Below are 10,046 nucleotides of genomic sequence, written 5' to 3' on the forward strand. Positions count from 1 at the left end.
TCACAGAACAGCTGTAGTTATACTGACAATAAATTGTACGCAGGTGGACTCAGTTTACTCATTATGTGACTTCATTGGTCATTCAGGATTTTATTTAGGGGTAGTAAACTACAGGGGGCTGAATACAAATGTGGCGACCTGCTGTGCATTGCTGCCACAGATCCTAGAGGGGCGCATGAACAGATTCCTCCATAAGAGGCCCTCATAGCATACACACACCTCCACCTTCCACCTCAGACCACCAGAGGGAGCCCGTTAGGGATATAAAAAGGCAAGGTGGAGCTAGGCAGTCAGTCTGGAGAACAGTTTCCTCTGGGACAGAGCTAGTTCCAGTCTGTGAGGATCCAGTCTGTAGAAGGAAGCCTGTTGAGAGGAGCTCCTGCAGTAGCCATCCTGCAGTGGAGCACAGTCCAGACTCATTGAGCTCAGGTAGTGAGCCCAAGGCGTGCCGACGCCATAAGAGCGGTGAAGAGTAGCGAGGCCTACTGCCAGTGTGAAGCCTAGTGAGGGCCCCGAGCAGGCCGAAGGCAAGTGGAGTAAGCGAGCTACATAGGGGGCAGAGGAGCTTAACCAGCTTACCCCACAAGCATTTACCGGACACCGGGTCCGTGTCTGCAAGGATCTCTAGGACAAGCAGAAACAACCGGGATCCCTGGCGAACTACATGTCCCAGGAATACCAAAAGCTGACCGTAAAACCAGGGTCAGGAGTCACTGAGGCCCAAGAAACCAGGGAGTGTGAACTCCAACAGAAGGCCCTACCACCAGGTCAGCAGGTGCAAGACAGAGACCAAGTTAGGCCTAGCTTCAGGCAGGTCATAAACTTACTAGGAAAAGGCAAGAAACAGGAGGCTCCACACCCGCTCACTGGGGAGAGTCCTGAAATGCACCCTTCACCCTACAGTACCCCGGATCATGCCTGAAAACACCACCAGTAAAGGTACTGAAGTGAACTGTCGTGTGTGTGCCTATTCTTCCTTTCACCCGGCTGGGTCCCCTCTGTCCTGCATCCCTTCTCCTACACTGCCCTGAGGCCCCGCTCCACCTGTGGGGAGCAGAACCAACTAAGCTGCCCGACCACCAGCCTCAGAGGACTGTAACAGCTCTGGTGAGTCTCACCAGACACCACAGGTGGTGTCACGTACTTTCCCCTTTTCCCATACACCTTTCTCCCAATTCCTTGTTTTTTTTTTTAAGAGTGACCCCAGGGTACGGCCCTGGGAGTCGGCCACCTCGGCATCCCCCAAAACTAACAGCAAGGCCCGGGCGCCGAGTCCCCATCCCTTGGGCGCGTCATCTCTTCCTGGCGTCACGAACAGGATCCCGTGCCCGCTGCAACGACGGAGTGTTGTGTCCGTTGCCACCGGGTACTGTGCGCCTTTAATCAAAAACTGTATATTTAACTGTGGCAAAGATTGCCGCCATTGTTGGGCCGCCGAGCGGAAAGAAGGGCGTAAACGCGGGAAACTGAGAGGTGTACCTGCTAAAGCGCGCGAAGCCCCGGACTCGCCCCACGCCTCGACGTCAAACCAGGAAGCGGCAGGTCCTGGAAGGAGCGCCGGTGAACGCTCTGACGTAGGACGCAAGGTCCTGAAGAAGAACGTCACCTGTGGAGCTGCGGCCTACCGGAAGAAAAGAAGAGAAGGTAGGCCACGGTTAACTAGGGGGGCGCCAGAATGTCCGAAGAACAGCACAACGCCGAAATACCGGTTAACCGCCCTGATGCTCAACTTGCGCCCGACGCCGAGCAGGCCGAAGCAGCCGCTCCACCAGCAGGGCCTGTAACCCCTGTCATACCCATGGCCCTACCGTACATCCCCGGAACGAAGTGGCTCCCCCAGTACAGCGGCAAACCAGATACCCTGTCTGGATTTAAGTGGAAAATATGCGGTATACTGGATATGTACTCTATGGCAGACAAGCAAAGAACCGCTGTGGTATTAGGACAATTAACTGTTGCTGCGGAGCAAGAAGTAGAAACCTGGTCGGCCGCAGACCAAGAGTCAGTGTCCGCAATCTTTAAAAAGTTACAGACTGTCTTTGAGAATCGTACTGAGACAGACCTCCGGATGAGGTTCTACAACTGCTCTCAGCAACCGGAGGACTGAGATCCGGACTATGCCTGGCGTTTACAAGGGTCCCTGCGAGCTCTGAAACAGGTTAGTCCAACCAGCATCAATAATGAAAATAAAATGCTGAAGGAACAGTTTATACGGGGACTGAGGTCTCAAGAAGAGAGCAGGACTGTGCTTTGGTGGTCCCTGGATCATCCAGATGCCACCTTTGACATCCTTAAGGACATGGCTACAAAAGGACTGCAGCCCCTGGAAACAACTACTATCCAATGTTACCAGGGTGGGGCCACCCCAGTGCCTGCAGCGTCCACCTTTTCCCCAGTGGCTGCTGAAGCCAAGGTGCAAGCAACGTCCCCTAGTGAGCTGGACAGCCTGCGCTCTGAAGTGCGTCAGTTGAGCAAAACCCTGACCACTGTACTGAGAACCCTGCAGCTGCGGACGGAGCCCGAGGAGGAAAGAAGGATCCTGCTAGCCGACAGCCCTGAAGATGTCCCCTGGATGAGAAGGAGGAAGAGGACAACGCCACCCCCTGGGAGGATCAGCGACCAACGCCGTCCACCGAAGGACCCTGTCTGCCACTGCTGCCACAAGTCAGGTCACACCATCCAGAGCTGTCCTTTAAACGAGAAAACCCTGGGGCCAAGGGCCGACACCCAGGAGTAGACTCCCCAGGCCCAACAGACTGGTACAGCAGGTTCGTGGGAGGAAGACCTTTCCTGTCCGTTGTGCTGGACGGCATTGCGACATCCGCTCTGCTGGACCCACGATCTCAGGTAACCATCATGCCTGACGTCCTCTACAAAAGGTTCTGGTCCATGGATGACCTAAGCCCACCAGCTCCAAACCTTTCCGTTTATGCCTCAAATGGCCTCCCCCTTAACCTAGTCGGGGTTAAGGATGTGGCAATAAAGGTGGGAAGAGTGGAACTGCAGGACCAGGGACTAATTGTAGTAGAGACTAATCCTAATGATACCAACTTGTATATGGTACTTGGCACTAATATTGTTAGGAACTGTATGGGAGAAGTTGTGTTCTTGCTCCAACAGATAGCTGACACTGCCAGACCAGGGCAGAGAAGGGCGCTGCAGAAAGAGATCCGAGCCCTTATGTACCAGCAACAGGTAAAGCTAACAGGCGGTGAAATTGGTAATGTACGGGTGACAGACCCGGTACCCATTGTGATACCCCCTATGAGTCAAATGCTGATATGGTGTAGAGCAGCAATAGGTCTTAAAGGACGGAGCTACCAGGCGGTAGTAGAGCCGCTTAGCTCGGAACATAGGCCTACACTCTTGACTGCTAGAGGGGTAGTGGATGTACGCAATGGGAGGGTGCCCATACGCCTCCTAAACTATGGGGAGGACTAGGTTAGATTACCACTAGTGTTGAGCGAACATGCTCGACACTGTTCGGTACTTGCCCGAGCATCACGCTACTCGGGATGTTCGGCGAGCACCGAGCATTTCCGGGTTACTCGGGCGGGAGCTCGGGTCTCCGCCCTGCATGTTTGGCGCTCTTTACAGAGCCAATGAACATGCAGGGATTGCCAGCCAGTCACTGCTGTAATGCCGCAGCCATGTTGTTTGTGGGCATTACAGTGATTGGCTGGCCGCATAGCGTCACCTCCCAGACGATCAGCCCGTCATGATTGGTGTGTGTGTGTGTCTGTGCGTGTGTCTGCGAGTGTGTGCGGTGTGTCTGTGCGTGTGTCTGCGCGATGTCTGCGGGTGTGTGCGGTGTCTGCGGGTGTGTGCGATGTCTGTGCGATGTGTGCGGGTGTGCGCGGTGTCTGTGCGATGTCTGCGGTGTCTGTGCGATGTCTGCGAGTGTGTGCGGTGTCTGTGCGATGTCTGCGAGTGTGTGCGGTGTCTGTGCGATGCCTGCGGGTGTGTGCGGTGTCTGTGCGATGTCTGAGAGTGTGTGCGGTGTCTGTGCGATGTCTGCGGGTGTGTGCGTGCAGGCAGACATAGGCCGATGTGACACTACTACTCCCATCGGCCTATGTCTGTCCCCCGTCCACTCGTGCCAGCAGGATCAGCTCGATGGGAGCAGTAGTTCCCATCAGCCTGATCCTGCTATTTAAATTGCCCTACTGTGTCCCCAATAAATTTTAAATACATGTCATTGGTGGCCAGTGCTTGCCTACAATAAATTAGTTCATACATTACCTGTCCCCGCCGATCGCCACCTAAAATAAAGTAAAAAAATAAAAAACTACACCTATACTCACCTAGACACCTAATTCCCCGAAGCCATCGATCTCCTGTAATAAAATATAAAATAATAAACCACAACCTTATCCTTACCCCTCCGTAGTAGTCCACGAGTGTCCCACGATGATCTCCAGTTTAGAGCAGCCACATAGAATGTGACCGCTCTGAACCGCCGCCGCCGCTAGAATGACGGGGCCGTAAAGCAGCCCCGTCATTGCATAAGCGGGTTCGCCGGAGTTCAGGCAGCGCTGCTCCGGTTAGCTCCTTTACGGCCCTGCTGTATCGTGAGAAATTCCCACGGTACAGCAGTGCCGTAAAGGAGGTCTCCGGAGCTGCGCTGCCTGAATGCACTCCGGTGACCTCAGTCAGTGGCTCCCGCTGCCGGGAGCGGACATGTTCCCGGCAGTGTGAGCTTACAGTAGCCATGCACAGCTGTCACCATCTCCAGATGTGACAGCTGTGCATGGGAGATCAGCGCAGGAACGTGGAAAGGTAACTATTTTTTTTTTGTAAACTAAGAATTAAATAAAATTGTGTGTTTTATTTCAAATAAATTATTTTTTTCTGGGTGTAGTGTGTTTTTTCTTTTTAACACTTTGTAGGTTAGTAATGGGGGTGTCTTATAGACGCCCATCATTACTAACCTGGGCTTCATGGCAGCTGGCGCTGACATGAACCCCAACCCTATTACCCCCTGCCACCGCACCAGGGCAGCGTGGAAGAGCGAGGCTAAGTGCCAGAGTTGGCGCATCCTATGGATGCGCCATTTCTGGGGCGGCTGACGGCTTGTGTTTCTAGCCTGGGAGGGGCCAATATTCATGGCACCCTTCCTGGGCTATTAATATCAGCCCCCAGCTGTCTGCCTAGCCTTTGCTAGCTATTAAATAGGGGGTACCCCACGTCATTTTTTGGGGGGGTCCCCCATTTTAATAGCTAGTAAAGGCTAGGTATTCAGCTGGGGGCTGATATTAGTAGTCTGGGAAGCTCCGTGGGTATTACCCACTTCCCAGGCTTCAAACATCTGCCCCAGCCGTCTGCTTAACCTCCGCTAGAGCCTAAAATTATGGGGGATCCCACGCCAATTTTTTTTTAAATAAATCCTTTATTTTAACACTAAATGACATTTGAGGAGTTAATAAAGATGCAGTCCCTAAATTATTATTTATTTTTTAATTAATTTTTCCCAAAAATTTTGACGTGGGCTTTGCCATATTTTTGTATGCCAGCCAGGTACAGCATCCAGCTTCTATGAACGCGCCATTTTCCGGGGAGGCTGCGGTCTGCAATTTGCACCGGGGGGGGGGGGCAGAAAGCTTGGGCCTCCCTGCGCTGCAGATTCCATCCCCCAGCTGCCTAGTTGTACCTGGCTGGACACACAAATAGGGAGAAGCCCCACGTATTTTTTTTTTTAATTATTTCATGAAATTCATGAAATAATAAAGAAAAAAAGGGCTTCCCTATATTGTTGTGTCCGGCCAGGTACAAATAGGCAGCTGGTGGTTGGACGCAGCCCGTTCCTGCCTGCTGTACCTGGCTGGACACAAATATAGTGCGAAGCCCCACGTCAATTTTTTTTTAATTATTTCAGGAAATTCATGAAATAATTAAAAAAAAATTGATGTGGGGCTTCGCCCTATATTTGTGTCCAGCCAGGTACAACTAGGCAGCTGGGGGCTGGAATCCGCAGCACAGGGAGGCCCAAGCTTTCTGGGCCCCACCCGCTGCAAATTGCAGTCCGCAGCCGCCCCAGAAAATGGCGCGTTCATAGAAGCGCCATCTTCTGGCGCTGTACCCAACTCATCCAGGGCCCTGGTGCGGTGGCTCACTGGGTAATAAAGGGGTTAAGGCCAGCTTGGCATTATCAGCTGGCCCTAAGCCCGAAATTCATGGGGTCACGCCAATATTAGACATGACCACCATGAATTTCTAGTAAAGTATTTAAAAAAACACAACACCCAGAAAAAAGTCCTTTAATTGAAATAAACACACAATTCTTTATTGTTCTAAATTAAACCATACTTACCATCACGCCCATTCCAGCTGAAGCCAACGATCTCCTGCAATAAAAGTAAAATAATAAAGCAACATCATCCTTACCTTTCCATGGCTCCCACGACAGCTTCAGCTCTGCTACATCGAGATGACAGGCTGGACCGCAGCAGAACGCTGCCATCCATCCTGTCATCCCGCAGACACTGAGAAGCGCAGGCATACTTCCACTCCTCAGTGTCTGGCTGTGACGGCATCCAGATGAGCCGAGGTCATGTCCAATGAACTCAGCTCACCTCATGTACGTCACTGACAGCGTGGGAAAATTCTCCTGCACTCAGCACTTCAGCGTGAGAATTTTCCCACGCTGTCAGTGACGTGCATGAGGTGAGCTGAGTTCATTGGACATGACCTCACCTCATGTATGTCACTGACACCGTGGGAGAATTCTCACGCTGAAGCGCTGAGTGCAGGAGAATTTTCCCACGCTGTCAGTGACGTGCATGAGGTGAGCTGAGTTCATTGGACATGAACTCGGCTCATCTGGATGACGTCACAGAGAGACACTGAGGAGCGCAAGCATGCCTGCGCTTCTCAGTGTCTGCGGGATGACAGGCTGGATGGCGGCGTTCTGCTGCGGTCCAGCCTGTCATCTCGATGTAGCAGAGCTGAAGCTGTCGTGGGAACCATGGAAAGGTAAGGATGATGTTGCTTTATTATTTTACTTTTATTGCAGGAGATCGTTGGCTTCAGCTGGAATGGGCGTGATGGTAAGTATGGTTTAATTTAGAACAATAAAGAATTGTGTCTTTATTTCAATTAAAGGACTTTATTCTGGGTGTTTGTGTTTTCTTTTAACTTTGACTATGGGGTTAGTAATGGGGGTGTCTTATAGACGCCTCTCCATTACTAACCTGGGCTTGATGTCAGCTGGCATTATAAGCTGACATCAACCCCAACCCTATTACCCCACTGCCACCGCTACAGGGCAGTGGGAAGAGCGAGGCTAAGTGCCAGAATTGGCGCATCCTATGGATGCGCCATTTCTGGGGTGGCTGACGGCTGGTGTTTCTAGCCTGGGAGGGGGCCAATATTCATGGCACCCTTCCTGGGCTATTAAAATCAGCCCCCAGCTGTCTGCCTAGCCTTTGCTAGCTATTAAATTAGGGGGGACCCCACGTCATTTTTTGGGGGGGTCCCCCCATTTTAATAGCTAGTAAAGGCTAGGTATTCAGCTGGGGGCTGATATTAGTAGCCTGGGAAGCTCCGTGGGTATTACCCACTTCCCAGGCTTCAAACATTTGCCCCAGCCGTCTGCTTAACCTCCGCTAGAGACTAAAATTAAGGGGAACCCCACGCCAATTTTTTTTAAATAAATCCTTTATTTTAACACTAAATGACAAGTACAGTAAGCAACACTGTCACTGTACTTCATATATATGTGACTGACATGTTTCTATCTATCTAATCTATGTATGATTCTCTATTCTTTCTATTCTAAATTGTCGGGTACAGATGCTGAATTGCCGGCCGGCTTTCTTAAAGAGACGGTGCATGAAAACACTATTATTTTTTTAAATAAATCCTTTACACTAAATGACAAGTACAGTAAGCAACACTGTCACTGTACTTCATATATATGTGACTGACATGTTTCTATCTATCTAATCTATGTGTGAAGCTCTATTCTGTCTGTTATAAATTGTCGGGTACCGCTGCTGAATTGCCGGCCGGCTTTTTTAAAGAGACGGTGCACGAAAACACTAATATTTTTTTTAATAAATCCTTTACACTAAATGACAAGTACAGTAAGCAGCACTGTCACTGTACTTCATATATATGTGACTGACATGTTTCTATCTATCTAATCTATGTGTGAAGCTCTATTCTTTCTGTTGTAAATTGTCGGGTACCGGTGAATGCCGCTGATGAATTGCCGGCTTTTCATGTCATTCTACATTATTCTTAGTTGTTTTACTTCATGTAGAATTAACCTACAAGGAAAGAAAGGGTTTATTTTCATTCCGATATTTGTGTCCCATTGACTTGCATTGGTTTCCGGTATCGGAATCGGCGATATCCGATACTTTTTGGGTATCGGCCCGATCCAATCCGATACGATATTTCCTGATATCGGAAGGTATCGCTCAACACTACTCTTCACTGAAAAACAAGTCACACACTTACTTTCGTTCGCACTTACGCTCCGGACACACGCAGCTCGTTCACACTCGCAAACTAAGAGATTTAAAGTGTTTTTTATTTTTTTCTTTTCCAGCAATGTACCCTTCACCTCAATGCACTTCCAAAGGACTTTATGCCCAACCAGCTGCCCCTTATAAACCCTTAATTATGACCCCTTCCCCTTAATTAACCCCTTGTGAGTAAATCTACACCTCAGGATTTTAGTGCAATGTAGTTAACCCTTAAATACACAGGTAGTAAACTAAGAAACTAAAACTGTAGTGAGAAAATAGATTTTAAAAAGCCCAATAAATCTAAACAGGTAGAAAAGCACTCAGCAGGTCACAATGCAGCACTCACCGCAATTCACACAGGTATTTTCTGCAGGATTCCCAATACCTCTTCACGCAATTCACACAGGTATTTTCTGCAGGATTCCCAATACCTCTTCACGCAATTCACACAGGTATTTTCTGCAGGATTCCCAATACCTCTTCACCTTCACCTCAATGCACTTCCAGTTTTAGGCTTTATCAGGTAAGTTTTGGCAAACTCCAGCCTGGCTTTTTTATGTCTCGGGGTAAGAAGTGGGGTCTTCCTGGGTATCCTACCATACAGTCCCTTTTCATTCAGACGCCGACGGATAGTACGGGTTGACACTGTTGTAGCCTCGGACTGCAGGGCAGCTTGAACTTGTTTGGATGTTAGTCGAGGTTCTTTATCCACCATCCGCACAATCTTGCGTTGAAATCTCTCGTCAATTTTTCTTTTCCGTCCACATGTAGGGAGGTTAGCCACAGTGCCATGGGCTTTAAACTTCTTGATGACACTGCGTACGGAAGACACAGGAACATTCAGGTCTTTGGAGACGGACTTGTAGCCTTCAGATTGCTCATGCTTCCTCACAATTTGGTTTCACAAGTCCGCAAACAGTTCTTTGGTCTTCTTTCTTTTCTCCATGCTCAATGTGGTACACACAAGGACACAGGACAGAAGTTGAGTCAACTTTAATCCATGTTAACTGGCTGCAAGTGTGATTTAGTTATTGCCAACACCTGTTAGGTGCCACAGGTGCTCTTTCAGCTGCTCATAAAACCCGGCCCTGTAATCCGGACCCATTAAATTCCTCTCAGCACTATGTGTGCTGGAGCCTGCTTCTCCGGATCCTACATCACCGAAGCATGGCACTTCGAGGACACATACCTCCCGTCCACGATCTGTCCGGCAGCAACCTTACATACACCCCCCCTCTGTCCAAAGCCGTAGGGCTTGGCACCTTCTGTCACCATACAATAAACCCTTGACAAGGCAGCGGCATTCCCATGTTGTTTCCCAGGCCTATGCTCTACCCGGAAACTAAAATCTTGTAGAGCCAGGAACCACCTAGTCACTCTGGCATTGTTTCCCTTCTTTTCTCGCATCCACCTCAATGGGGCATGGTCTGACACTAACCTGAACCTTCTACCTAATAGGTAATACCTCAGAGTGTTTAACGCCCACTTAATGGCCAAACATTCTTTTTCTACAATGGAGTAGTCCTTCTCACAAGCGGAGAGCTTCAGACTGAGGTATTTTACAGGGTGTTC

Source organism: Phyllobates terribilis, unplaced genomic scaffold (assembly GCF_046119375.1).
Source record: "Phyllobates terribilis strain yellow unplaced genomic scaffold, ASM4611937v1 Scaffold_189__1_contigs__length_3638672, whole genome shotgun sequence".
Taxonomy (NCBI): Eukaryota; Metazoa; Chordata; class Amphibia; order Anura; family Dendrobatidae; genus Phyllobates; species Phyllobates terribilis.